This window comes from Eschrichtius robustus, chromosome 13 (genome assembly GCF_028021215.1).
Source record: "Eschrichtius robustus isolate mEscRob2 chromosome 13, mEscRob2.pri, whole genome shotgun sequence".
In the NCBI taxonomy this organism is placed as follows: domain Eukaryota; kingdom Metazoa; phylum Chordata; class Mammalia; order Artiodactyla; family Eschrichtiidae; genus Eschrichtius; species Eschrichtius robustus.
This window is the reverse complement of record NC_090836.1, coordinates 51,171,257-51,186,466: the sequence shown is the minus strand read 5'-3', so window position 1 is coordinate 51,186,466 and position 15,210 is coordinate 51,171,257.

Here is a 15,210-nt window from a genome sequence, read left to right as displayed (position 1 = left end):
AGCTATGCCACATGTGATACCAACCTACTCATTCATTTATTTTTCTCAATAAGCATTTATTGAAAGCTCATGGCACTTTGCTTAGCATTAAGAAGTCAACATTGAATAAGCTACAAAGCCTGCCCTCAGAACTTTAGTGTCAAATGGGAATATATATATATATATACACACATATATATAAAACATAGTGAGGTATTTGCCATAATGTATCTGCACAAAATGTTCACGGGGATAGAAGTGGGAGCACTTAACTAAGTCAGCCTTGGGGAGTTAGGGAAGACTTCCAAGAGGAGGTGATGTTTGAGTTGATACAGAGGAGCCAGGTGAGTGGGGGGACCTGCTGCATGGGGAGATGCTGGGCTTGAGACTTGGGGGAATAGAGTATCAGATTATGAAGAGATTTGTATGGTCAAGAGACTGAATTTCACATTTAAGACAACCATAACCTAGAAGGCTTTAAATGGGAAGAAAGAGAGTCTAATTTGGATTTTCAGGAAGATCATTCCAGCAACAGTGCAGAGGCTGGGATAGAGAGAGTGGGGTACTCGGGCTGCAGTAATCTAGGCAGGACTGGAGAGACCTAAGAAGGCCCATACAAGTGGTCAAGAAAAGGGTGAGAATAGACTCAATAGAAATAAGAACTATTTAAGTGTTACAATTAACCATGATATGACTAATTAGATATGAAGAACAACAGGGAGAGAGAGAGAGACACTTTAGATACTTACGTAACTCTTTTAGGTATTAATTTCTGAATTGATTCTCATTAGCCGTGAATGGTCAGGCTTAATTCATGTAGCCATTCCTAATGGGTAAATTAGACCAAAAGGTTTTGTTTGACCCTTGGACTTTCCTCTTTGGCTTTTATGAATGTAATGTTGGCAACAGGTGAAAAGTCATGCTCAGTGTTGAATGGATAATAAAGAAAGTGTGAGAGAGAGGAGGAGAGAAGGCGAAGTAGGAAAGGGGGAGAGAAAGGGAGAAAGAGAAAGGGAGAGAGAGATTTTTCTAGCGCTGGGCCTTCCATGGTTGGTAAAATCACTTATTTAGAACTGACAAGTTAAGTTTTGGTGCGGGAGAGATGGGAATGGTGAATGATTAGTTTTGGAGTGAAGTTAATTTAGGGTACTGAGGCTCAGAGCACAGGTTGTCTTGTGGGCATTTAGTGTGATGCTCAGAAGGTAAACAGGTAAAAGGAATAAGAAGGTGACAGTTGAAACCAGAGGATGTACGAGGGATAAATGAGGTCTTCTTTAAAATAATGGAGAATATGAGAAAAATAAAAGACAAAAACCTAGAGATTGCTAATTCTTAAAATGCTGAGTTAGAAAAATAGGAAATTGTGGTTAGAAAATGGCAGTCAAAAGGGAATATGGATCCTGTTTAGAGAGTTGTGAAAGTTACAAATAAAGCAGTGCCATGATTCCTAGCTTTGAGGAATATACACTTTAGAAAATCTATATTATGATTGGTAATGGTTAAGAAAAGTAACATTGGTCTCCCAAATCGTGCAAATAATGCCTGTTCTATAAAAATAGGCATGGAGCTACTTTATTACAGCCTCTGTAAGAGGTAGAGCTCATTTGTTGCCAGTGAAAGAAAACCTGGCTCAAATAGGTTTATGGAAACGTCATTTTATTAGCTCACATAAGCAAGAATGTTCTGAGTTAGTCCAAACTATAGGTGCTGGTTTAGGTTAGTTTTCCCTAGAAAAAAACCCTAGATGCAGACCTAGAAGTAGAAATTTGAGTGCATGTTGTCTGTGACATGATCTCTGGAGCACCATCTGTGGAGTGGGGAATTGAGTAGGTCAAAAAAGAAGCCAATGTAGGATGAAAAAATGAGCACGTTATCATTGTGGGTAACCTAGACTCCCTCTGGGGGTGCAGACTATGACTAAGAGCTGTTCTGCTGAAGAGGAGAAGAAGCTAGGATATGCAATGATGGAAGCTCTTCTATCGTTGGTTGAGGGCTCACAGGCACACTGACTCACAGGCACTTCTGCCTGCCACAAATACAGGCTGAATACATTTTTATGGCCAGAGAGAGGCCATGGACAGAGTTACAGGCTCTTGCAGTCGGAAGCTCTAAGCATGCACAGTGATGTCGATTGCAAAAGGTACATGGGAATGGGGGATCACTGAGCCTCACCTACAGTCCACTCTTGCACGACTTAGACCTGCTCTTTCCTTATGTTAACATGTTCACTCTGTTTTATCATTGGTTCCTCAAGTTGGCAGCTGGCTACGATTTATGGGAAAAAAAAAAAGGCATTAGGAAGTTAGTGAAACTAGCAGCAATCACCTAGTTAAAGCAATATTCCCAAATGTGTATAGGCTATCTCCAAATTCAAAAGACCTACCAAACATGGAGATATGGAACCTCTTTCTTAATGATAGGAATTGGGAGGTACAGGGTGCAATAATTTCCTTTAACTTGGGGGTCCTAAAATGTCCCAAAACTCTGAAGCCCTAAAAACTTACGTAGTAGTCCCCTTAATCTTTGTAGAGTTTATCACCTACCTTCTGTTTCACATGTATCTTCCCAGAGCATCCAGAGTACTTGCAGTTTCCTATTTAGCTGTTTGATTGACTTAATATGATTACTAAAGTAGATCAACATGTTGATTTTTAGAAGATCAAGATAATTGATGTCTAAGATGATCAAGGTCTCTTCGGACTATGCTGTGACAGACAGCAGGAGAGTTAACATAGCCCTGGAGTAAGTCTATGAATATTTGCATTCCAAGTGAATGAGTTCCTGTTGGGTTTGAAAAATTTCAACTGCCAGATGTGGTTTTTGCAGGAGCCATGGTAGTGCATTATGGGATAAAATGGGGGCAGCCTCACCATCATTTAAGTCTTTGTATCAATCTAGGATGCTGGGTTGCTTTTGAATTTCTATCTTGCTGGGACATGGAACAGTTTTAGGGGCTTCCCCTTGGTCTTTACTACCATAATTGATCTGATTCCATAGGTCCCGAACCTGGTGAGCATTCTACCAGGTGCTAAGTATATCTATCTTGCTTCAGGATCTAAGAAAATGACCATAGAGTAGGCATTGGGCACAGTGGACTCAACATTCTATAAGATAAACTTAGACCAAGACTCCATTAATCAATTGGCTTCTATATGTCCCCACCCTATATGAGGGCTATGATGGTATTTTGGTATTGATGACAGCTACTACCCATTATCCAACATCTCTCAAAGATTTAGGTATTCATCTGTCCTTGGAGGCAGTTTTCGATGAATGTTTTTAGGTCATGTTGGGAAAGTTTGGGAGGAATCACTATTGTATATACTTCCTATAAATTTCAGGGTCCTTCTTCAAGGGGGACTGGCCTACTCTTCAGTCAAATGTTCTGTGTTTAAGAACTGGCTCACGTCTAGAAACTGGATGGCAGATGAGATTTTCCCTTTGTGTCAGCTGACATCAAAATTCTGCTTGTGTGATCTCAGTCTTTTTTTGGTTATATTAGTGAAGTAATACCCTAACTGGCTGAACATCTATCTGCCTTGCCCCTAGGAACACCATGGTCTAATTGGCATCACTACAGATGCCTTTGTGTCAAGGTCATTGGCTGTCCTTTAGATCTTACTGACCTATAATGATAGTTGCGCTCACCTTGCTTGCCCCAGATGGTTAAGTACAATCTCCTGGCCTTTGATATTCCAGAATCCTACCATCTCCATTGACATTAGGGAGCCCACTTCCAGAGCAGTATCTCCTATCATCCTCCCCTGCCTATGGAGGGCAGCCTCAACTGAGACCATCATTGATTCTGGTGCTCCCTCCCTAGCGCATTACTAAAGAAGTGAAGGAACATCCTTTAGGCCCTCCTGGGGAAAAGAATTAGTTGTGGATTAGATGGATTAAATGGACTTTTAAAAATCCATTCTAAAATGACCACTTCCTTGCCCATTTTTTCTTGTGGTAAGACACTTAACATGAGGCCTATCATCTTAAATTTTGAAGTGCACAATATTGTATTGTTCACTATAGGTACTATGTTGTACAGCAGATCCCTAGAACTTATTCATTGTGCATAAATAAAACTATATACCTATTGAACAACAACTACCGATTTCCCCTTCCCCAGCCCCTTGCAACCACCATTCTATTCTGTTGCTATGAATTTGACTGTTTTAGATACCTCATTTAGATGGAATCATGCAACATTTGTTCTTCTGACTGGCTTATTTCACGTAGCATTATGTCCTCAAGATTCATCTATGTTGTAACTTATTGCAGGGCTTCCTACTTTTTAAGGCTGTTATAATATTACATTGTATGTATATACCACATTTTCTCAAGCCATTCATCTATCAGTGGACGTTTAGGTTGTTTCCATATCTTAGTTATTATGCAAACTAAAAACTTCTTCACAGCAAAGAAAACAATTAACAGAATGAAACGGCAACCTACAGAATGGGAGAAAATATTTGCAAACTACTTATCTGATAAGGGGTTAATATCCAAAATATATAAGAAACTCCTATAAATTAACAGCAGAAGAACAAATAACACAAATAAAAAAATAAGCACAGGACCTGAATACACATTTCTTCAATGGAGACATACAAATGGCTAGCCGTGTATGAAAAGGTGCTCAACATCACTAATCATCAGGAAAATGCAAATCAAGACCACATTGAGATATCACCTCACACCTGTTAGGTTAGCCACTATATTTTTTAAAAAGGTAATGTGTGTTGGTGAGGGTGTGGACAAGTTGGAACCCTTACACACCGTTGGTAGCAGTGTAAAATGGTGCAGCTATTTTTGAAAACAATATGGAGGTTACTAAAAAATTAAAAATAGAACTACCATATTATCCAGCAATCCCACTTCTGGGTGTATGTCCAAAATAATTGAAATCAGGATTTCGAAGAAGTATCTGTACTCATGTGTTCAATGCAGCATTCCCTGCACCTTTTGATCCCTTTTTTCTCAGTCTTCCACCAAGGTAGTTGCAATCTCCCCACCTTCTCTACTGAAGATCACCATTGTTTCTGTGCTCCAAGGAACTGTTTTTAGCAATAAATTAGGATCAGCTATAGGCGTCATTTCCAGGAGTTAAAACTTCAGTCATAGGCATATGCTCTCACATAAGTAAACTTTTCTTTATACAGGTTTACATTACATCCTCCCTAGTCAAGTGTATTTGTTTCCTATTAATGCTCTAACAAATTACCACAAATTTAATGACTTACAGCAACATGAACTTACCTTACAGTTTTGGAGGTCAGGAGTCTAAAATGTATCCTCAGGGCTGCATTCCTTTTGGAGGGTCTAGGGGAGAATTCATTCCCTTGTCTTTATCTAGCTTATGGAGAACACCTATATTCTCAGCTTGTGGCCCCTTCCTCCAGCATCTTCTCTCCTCCCTCTGACTTCTGTTTCCACCCTTACATCTTCTCTCTTCAACCTAGCCTCCTGCTTCCCTTTCATAAGGACCCTGTGATTACATTGGGCCCACTTGGATAATCCAGGACAATCTCCTCATTTTAAAATCATTAACTTAATCACACCTGCAATTTAAGATAACATTCACAGGTTCTGGGGATTAGTTCACGGATCTATTTGTGTGAGGGGGGTGGGGGGGTGTATTATTCATCCTACCACAGCCAGTATCCTCAAGAACCACTCCCAGATATCGTCCCCAAGATACATATGTATTAGTCTGGTCCTGCAGCTCTTTCTATAAATTAATAATCCTTGTCATCCCAGAGTACAGATAGTATTTTCCTGCTTGTCCTTATTAGTAATTTTGTCCCTTCCTTCCCTCTACCTCCCCCACCTCAGGTCATTTGGCAAAGTCTGGAAATGTTTTTGGGTGTCACCATTGGGCTCCTACTGGCACCTAGTGGGTAGAGGCCAGGATGCTCCTAAAAGGTGCTCAGGACAGCCCTCAAAACAACGAGTTACGCTCTTCAAAATGTCACTGTTGAGAGACCATGGTATAAAATAGTGGCACAATGGGGCTATGTCTGAAAAGGAAGAGCATAATTTGTGAAATGCCTGCGCAGCTGAGGCCTTTTAGGAATCTCCACGCAGGGGGGCTGTTATCCTCTAACAAGGAGAAAGGAGCCACTTCTCTTGGCCAGAAGGTTCAGGGTCATCTGTACTTCAGTTCTTTCAAGCCCATCTCCTGCCGCTGCCCCATCCTAAGCCTTAGGGCCTCATTCCTTCCCTGTCAAGTTTCTGGCTTTAGAGTAGGAAAGTTGCCAGGGCTCTAAGCTTCTTTTGTAACACGATCCTTATAATCAAATCTTGGGCCTGATTTGCAGCACAGTCACCCCTCTGCCTGCAGCTAATGATAATCTCTTTTAATAGTTGGCTTATTTTCTTCCTTCAGGGATTTTTTGCTCAAAACAACAGCCTACCGACTCTAGAACAGTTGTAATTACCAACACTCCCATGTCTTTCAAAGGCTTATTTCATAAGCTTCTGCATCGCCTTCCATTTCTACCCCATCCCAATCTACCACAGGGGAGTTTCTTAATAATCTTGATCCTATGTCAAGTCAGGGACTCCACTGCACAAACCAGCAGTGGTGGCCTTGCTGTCAGTTGGCCAGTGAGAGAACCAATCAAGCATTCCACCTCGAGGGCCAGCTTCCTGGGACTACTCAGGTGTCAAATGTCTTAGGTTGGATTCTCCTGGAAGCCGACTCCAAAAGAAGGCTTTGTGTACTTTTGTACTTATTTTGGAAGTAATTCCAAGGAAGGATTGGTAGGGGATTTGGAAAGCAAGAGAGGAAAGGAAGGAAGCCAAGTAAGGACGTGCTAACAGCTTACCTCTGTGGAAAAGTGGGTCTCACCTGGGATGTTACAAAACAGTCTCAGAGTTATTCCAACTCCAAGGAGTGAGGAAGTTGGGTTATTTTTCCCCTAATTCTTATTTCTCATTCACTTTTGACTATTCCAAGGGGCGAGACCTTCCAAGCATTTCCAACCTCCTCTGCTTTTAGGTCCAGCATGCTCCTGCAGCCAGAGACAGACTTCAGGTAGAGACTTGCAGGTGCTGGTCGTAGGAAGCCAAGCATGGAAACCTTAGCTGCTAAAAAGATAAGGGCAGGGCACCAACAATATCTGTCCCACATACTTTTAAATTAAGGGATTATACTATAACACAAGAAAACATATTTGGTTCTACTTTCTTTGGAAGAGTTTTGTTCCTAGGCTCTACATGGGGGCCACGCACAGCTTCAGGCTTACATTTTTAGCACAGTCAGTATAGCAGAAGAGCTACTTGAGGGTTTAAAACTGGTCTTATTGGCTCTGACCGGTCAGACTCAGGACAAGTATCATCTCAGAGACATCCAGTGTGAGCATGTGGGTGGAGTGCATTGCCTGATCTAGCCCAGGCCATATGCTCCATACCGTAGCCCAGAGAAGGCACTCACTTCACCCTAAAGGCACAGCATGAGAGCAAGGCAGGGTAGGTTCCCATAAAGCAAAGTTTCTCACAGAAGAGGGCATGGGAGCTGGGCAGCAAAGACAACAACTGTTCACTACAACCCTGTTTAATCATCATCTCATAACAGCATTTATATAGTATGTTTATTCTGATCTGGGCTTACCTAGGTAAAATTGTCAATCAGCTACTTATGTCTAATCTGCTTCAAAATTTCTCTTCTATGATGCATTTTAGATGCCATATTAGTATGAATTTTGTCACTTATTTTGGCATAGAACGTTGTTCAGTAAGAATGTTTTCTATTATCAGTGAAGGCTAACATACTTAACATTAGGTGATCAGATGAACTAGTCAGAGGTAGAGCCCCATGGTTTGGGTATCTGGGGAAATTGAAAGGAAATTAACATTTGTCATATACCTGCTATTTTCCAGACTCTGTGCCAAGAACTTTACATACATCATTCCTTTAATCCTCTCAACATCATATGGGAAGGATGCAATGATAGCCATTTACAGATGAGAAAACAAAGGCTCATGGGGGCTGAGAAACATTGTAAAGCTCCTTCAACTAGTGTAAGACACTGATTGCAACCCTGTGGTCTCCATATGCTAGGCATGTTGTGACATGGACAGGAGGTTAGCAACCGTCTGACCTAGCCCATAAGCCATAAATACAGTAGGTATGTGGCCAGTAATACTTCTTTAAGTAGGCAGGAGGTGTCTTTAATGGAATCTCTAATGTAACCATCTTCATGGGAGTGATCTAATAACTTTCAAAATTAAGGAGAGGGGTTTTTGGAGTTATTTCCATGTTTTGACTGCTATGAGAATGTGTATTTAGTGCCCTGCAGTCCCAAGTTAGGAAAAAGTTCAATGTTTTCTTTTAAGGAAGGAAGTTATAAACTTTTCCTCCCGGTACCTTCTGTTGATTTAAGAAATGCCTTCCCAAAATACTCTTAGCACGTACACATTCATGCACCTTGAAGCATGTCATTCTCATTCTCTGATAACAACACCTGAATCATTATTTGCATCACTGGCCTCCGTGCTACTTTGGAAGATAATGAGGGAGGATATGGAACATATTTTAACAGTTTTGCTGCATCCTTCATATTTTCAGTGCACATTTGATGAAAACTTATTAGTTCTAATGTCAGAGTGCCTTTTTATATCTATTTATTTATTTATTTTTGCTGCTATAATTTATTCTCTATCTTCTCACCAACAGTATTTTTAGATGAGTAAGAAGATCACTGAGCTGTGACATCGGAAGAACTGGGTTCTCATTCTGGCTAATACTAATGGTAATAGTACAGTGACAAGAGAACAATAGCAATAATAAATGTACCAAATATTTATTAAGCTCTACTACGGAAAAGAGTTTTCATTGTTAATTCAACAAATATTTTTTCAGCACCCACTAGGTATCCAGGCAGTTTTCTATTTGCTGGGGATGTAGCCGAAAACAAAACAGAAACAAGTCCCTGTTGTTGTGGTTTACAATGTGTGTGTGTGTGTGTGTGTGTGTGTGTGTGTGCGCGTGTGTGCGTGTGTGTGTGTTTAGGATACAGACAATAAACAAAATAACTAAAACATGGAGTATATTAGATAGTGAAAAATATTATGGAGGAAAATTAAATAGGGAGGAAGTTGGGGAGTTCAGGGAGTCATGGGAGGGTTACAATTTAAAATCAGGTGGCTAAGCAAGCTGCCAAGGTGATGCTTGAGCAGCGACCTCAAGGAGATAAAGAATCCGGCCATGCAAATACCTGGGATGGTGGGGGGAGGGGTGTCTAGGCAGATAAGAACAGGCAAAGGCCCTGAGGTGGCTGCAGGCTTGGTGCACGCTATGGCAGCAAGGAGGCCAATGTGGCAGGGACAGAACATGGCAGGGAAAGTCATTTCAGATCAAGTAAGGGACATAATAGAGGGCCAGGTCAAACGGAGCTTTATAGGGCATTGTGAGGACTTTGGTTTTGACTCTGAGACGGGAAACCATTAGAGAATTTGAGCTGTGGAATGACATAATCAAATTTGTGTTTTAAAAATATCATGGGGGTGGGATAGGGAGGATGGGAGGGAGACGCAAGAGGGAGGAGATATGGGGATATATGCACAAGTATAGCTAGCTGATTCACTTTGTTATACAGCAGAAACTAACACACCATTGTAAAGCAATTATAGTCCAATAAAGATGTTAAAAACATAAATGAAAAAAATAAAAATATCAGGAGCTGTTGTGTGAGAATGAATAATAAACAGTGGGAGGATCAATGAAGAGCCTATTGGAATAATCTGGATGAGAGACTATCATGATTTGGCCAGGTGGTGTGGTATGGAAGTAGTGAGAAGCGTAATTATCTGCTAAACATTTTATAGACAGTATCGTATTTAACTAGCTTTATAATTTCCTGAAATAACCAGTCTACGTGTCAGTACTGTCATCTTTAAGATGGGAATATGAAATGGGTTCTACTTCTCAATATTAGCTTAAAGGTGGGTAGTTACAGCTCCAAAGAGACACATAATCAAGTTGCTGCTGGCTAAACTATGAGGATGAGGCAAGACGGACGGCACAGGGGAAAGATCAGTTCCTTGGCAAAAGGCAGGGCTGAAAGTTAGAGTTTTGTGAGAGCCTGTTTTGCCCCGTGAAACTGAACGTCCGAGTCAAATAAAGAGAAACAATCTCAAAAACCGGTTCTAAGGCGAGACATAGTGGGGAAAAAAAAGAAAACCTGAAGAATAATCGGAATGACAAAGTGCAGAACCATGTAATCTGACTGGTCATTGGAGGAGGGAATCAAGAAGATGTGGTGGCCAATTGAAGCACGCACTGGAAGCAGCCAACTGGAGGCTCCCCACCCCCTCCCCTGTCCTTGGAATGTGCATTCAGCTTGCCTTCCCCACTCCCAGAAGCTGCTCCAAGGATACCTCACTGAAATAGAAATGTGGTGAGGAGGTTATCAGGACTGAGTACATGTCTGATCCCTGGTGAACTCTGAAGACTGTAAACGTTTAAGATCCTGGCAGGCATATGCTGAGATCCGCTTGTCTTACGGCTGACCGAGACAAGCATCCTACGTAAGTTCCCTTGCTTATTAAACCTACCACCTACCGATTTGGAGCAATCTGCCTTTTTCTTGGTCTCCCCCTGCCAAGGACAGGGGCCGGTTTCAGATTACACCTGGGAAGCTCCTGAGGAGGTTGTGAAGCAACACTTGTTGCCCCGGAGAAGCACATTTATACCATTTTGGGATCAGAGCTGCGGGAGAAAGAAAACAACAGGCTTCATTTCACAACAACAGCACAGGTGGGAAAGTAATGTTTGGCACCAGATACTCATATTGAAACTGAGCAGGACCCTGCAGGAACTTCCTGAGGACAGACAGCCCTGTGTCCCTTCCTCTTGGTTGTAACAAAGCCTTAGCTTCTTAGGCCTTCCCTGAGTTCCAAAGAGCAGATTTAATCAGAGAAATGAGAAAATGCAGAAACAAAGGAAAACAGTCAAGCAAGAAAAAATAATAACAGCCGTAAAACAAAGTCAAGGAACTTTAGTGCCTCCCCAAGGGCTATAGATAATATCCTGAGCCAGATCCTTGAGCCGTTTTGCAGACACTAAAACCCTCACCAGCTGGAAGAAGTTAATTGCATGCTGACCACCAGCATGTAGACCCCAGACCAGTTGGAACTAGAAGATTGATGACTGAGATTCCCAAAATACCACCTGGTTACCTTACCACCAACCAATCAGAAGAATATGCACAAGCTGATCAGGTACCCTGCAACCATCTCCCTCACCCTGTCTTTAAAAACCCTTCCCCAAAAGACGTTGAGGGGTTCGGGTCTTTTGAACACGAGTGGCCCATTCTCCTTGCTTGGCCCATGTTGAGCACCTTGCAGTAAATGCTATACTTTCCTCCACCACAACCTGGTGTCACTAGATTGGCTTTGCCTAGCATCAATCAAGCAGATTCAAGTTTGGTTCGTTAACAATATTTTTCTGGAAAGTTTGCACTATCTCTCTGGTGAGGAAAACAAAGAATCCCTGAGAGGAAGAAGAAACAGTTCCTCAGGCATCACGGAGGTCACGCCTTCCACTGACCTTCCTCTCCATCTTCATCCCTCATACGGAGGACGGGGCTTTCTTTCATGAGTTGTGGGGATCTAGCTGGTGGGGCTTAACTAAGGAATAAAAGGTATATAGTCAAACTGAGGCTTGTCTGTGCCCCTATGTGGCTGTAGCTTGAGAGATGGTTGACAACACTGAATGCAAGATTTGAAAATATAAATGTTTTATACATAAATAGCACACTAATAATTAAATCTGTAATCAGGATGAACATCAGGACAGATTGTGAGGACAGAAAAAGACTCATGTCTGGCTCCTTCATCCCATGTGCTAGCACTTGACCTCCCAGCTGCCCAAAGACCCTCACTAAACGCCTCTACACTAGCAAAACCACAGTTTTGCTGAACCTCTCATTCTTCTTTCAAAATTTATCTCACCTAATATCTATTTTTTCCAAGTGTTGATTCTTACCAGATCTTAACAATACCTTGATTTATAAATCCGTCGTTCTAGTGCTCTATTCTGTTTTCCTTGTGGAAACAGGCACTACTAATTCCTCTACAATTCTGGTTATTACTATGACATTTCCTTTACACACTCCTGCTTTTCTGTGTCTCGTACCGTGGTCTTGGTATATTACCCTTTTTTATATGTAAATTTATTTATTTTATTTATTTATTTTTGGCTGCATTGGGTCTTCATTGCTGTGCACGGGCTTTCTCTAGTTGCGGTGAGCGGGGTCTACTCTTCGTTGTGGTGTGCGGGCTTCCCATTGCGGTGGCTTCTCTTGTTGCGGAGCACGGGCTCTAGGCGTGTGGGCTTCAGTAGTTGTGGCACATGGGCTCAGTAGTTGTGGCTCACGGTTCTAGAGTGCAGGCGCAGCAGTTGTGGTGCACGGGCTTAGATCTCCATGGCACGTGGGATCTTCCCTGACCAGGGCTCGAACCTGTGTCCCCTGCATTGGCAGGAGTATTCTTAACCACTGTGCCACCAGGGCAGTCCCTATTACCTTTTTTAAACTTAAAAATTTAGTTTGAAATGCCTATAAGAAATCTGCAAGGAGATGTCAAATAGGTAGTAGAATATATGGGTCAGTGGGTCCCAGACTCAGTCTGAGCTGGAGAAGTACATCTAAGAATGACAAGGGAATGCACAATAAGTGGTGCCATGGGAGTAGCATGAATCATCATGCAGAGAGTAGCCTGGGAGAGAAATGTGCCTCAGAGAAACACCTGGGGAAGCCCAACATTTAAACTTCAGGTTGACAAGACTCAGCTAACAAAGAACGCTGAAAATGCACAGCCTTGAAGGTAGAAGGCAAGTTATGAGGATAAAGTGTCATGAGAGGCAAAGAGAGAGAATGTGACAAGAAGTAGGGGATGTCCATCTAACCAGTGCTGATCAGAAGTCAACTGAATGACATCGAAATCTTAGGGGACATTATATGGGTACTTTTAATGGAGCTGGTGAAGGGACAGAAGCTTAGATGAGATGTGTGAGGATGCAGGGAGAGGTAATGAAATAGAGAAAAAGAGTATAAATAATTCAAAGTTTGTGGAGGAGGCTGACAGAACAGTAGTTAAGGGGAAATATGGAATTAAAAGAGGTACAAATTTAGGAACATATTTAAAGGCTGATTGAGTTTTGTTGAGAGAAGATAAATAGTTCACACATGCTTACCTCCACACTCCTAGAAAACCAGTTAAAATGAGGATAAAAGGATTAAGAAAGATATGTATCCACAACGGTGACAGTGAGTATGCCACATGCTTTTGAAAACCACAAAACAGAGAAATGATCAGTCATTTATGAAGCATAGAAATTTAGAAACTAGGCTATTGCAGAAGGAGATACCAATATTGCTGAATTTTCAGCACCTCTAAATGACTCAAGACTCTTCATAGAGTTTCAGATCTTAGAGAAACCATTTACCACAGAAAGTAAATAGCAGGCATAGGAAGAAAAGAGGGGGATCTTGAAGATCTGCGTATGGAGCACTTGAGTTGTTGATCCACTGGCCCAGTCATCAAAGTCAGAAGAACACCCCCCCCCGCCCACCCCCCCCCCATAGCTATCCAGAGGAATTTTTCTCTGAAGAAATTAAATCAAAAAGTTTCAGAACACCTGACACAACAGGATGAATGTGTGTGTGTGTGTGTGTGTGTGTGTGTGTGTGTGTGTTTGGGTGTGTAGGTGGTGAATTGCAGGACTACAAACAGAGGAATTGAAAGTTTACATACTGAAAAGTGGGCATCCCAGTTGTTATTTATCACCCTGCTCCTTAAATGGCAGAAGCCAGAAACAAACTCTCCTAAAGCGCAATTAGAGGTGTTTGCTAGGGTTTCCATAACAAAGTACCAAAAACTGGGTGTTTTAAACAACATAATTTTATGGTCTCACAGTTTGGAGAGTAGAAGTCTGAGATCAAGGTGTCATCAGGGTTGGTTCTTTCTGAGGTCTGTGAGAAAAAAATCTTTTCCATGCCTCTCTCCTAGTTTTTGGTGGCTTGCCTGCAATCTTTGGAATTCCTTCAATTCTATTGCATGACCCCAATCTCTGCCTTAATCTTCACATAATGCTCTGTGTGTGTGTGTATGTCTCTGTGTCCAAATTTCCCTTTCATAAGGACATCAGAAATATTGGATTAGGGACCCAACCTACTCCAGTATGACCTTATCCTAATTACATCTGCAGCAACCCTATTTCCAATTAAGTTCATATTCTGAAGTACTGGGGGTTAGGACTCCAACATATGAATTTGGGAGGACTGCAGTTCAACCCATAACAGATGTCAAACTTGAACCAACCCAGATATATTATGGAGTCCCCAGGCAGAATGTTTAGATCTTTCTGCACAGAAGTTAATATTGGAAAGCTCTTCCCCCAAACACAGTGATTCTATTAGGTCATCAGGGCTTTAAGAATGAATCTATAGTCAAAGGAGAAACAGCATCCTTTCAAAACCTCAATCATGAAAGACAGATCAAAATAAACAAAGAGGTAAAAGAATCATGGATGCCACAAAGACAGTGGAGAAAACAAAGTAAACTTCAAAATACTATAATTAATGTCCTTTGAGAGATAAGAAAAGTTTTGTGTGCCTTAAACAAGAAAAAGGTTAAACTAAGAAAGAAATATTAGGACCAAGAAGTATCTCTTGGTTGTTAAAAACGTAATAGCAAAATGAATAACAGAATGTTTGGAATATAAAAAATAGGAAATTCCTTAGAAATTAGACTGTTAAGGTTTAGAAACAGAAGAGAGAGAGTATAATAACCAGAGTAAGATTTCAGAGAAGACGGGGTATAGGGAATAGAAATCCAGACATAAAGAGAGGGAATAGGGGCTTCCCTGGTGGCGCAGTGGTTGAGAGTCTGCCTGCCGGTGCAGGGGATGCGGGTTCGAGCCCTGGTCTGGGAGGATCCCACATGCCGCGGAACGGCTGGGCCCGTGAGCCACAATTGCTGAGCCTGCAAGTCTGGAGCCTGTGCTCTGCAACAAGAGAGGCTGCGATAGCCCGCGCACCGCGATGAGGATTGGCCCCCGCTTGCCGCAACTGGAGAGGGCCCTCGTGCAGAGACGAGGACCCAACACAGCCATAAATAAATAAATAAATAAATGAAATTTTTTTAAAAAAAAGAGAGGGAATATTCTAATAGGAGGGATGGAGGAAAAGAAAGATTGGGGGTGCATACCTACATTTCAACTTCTCGGTG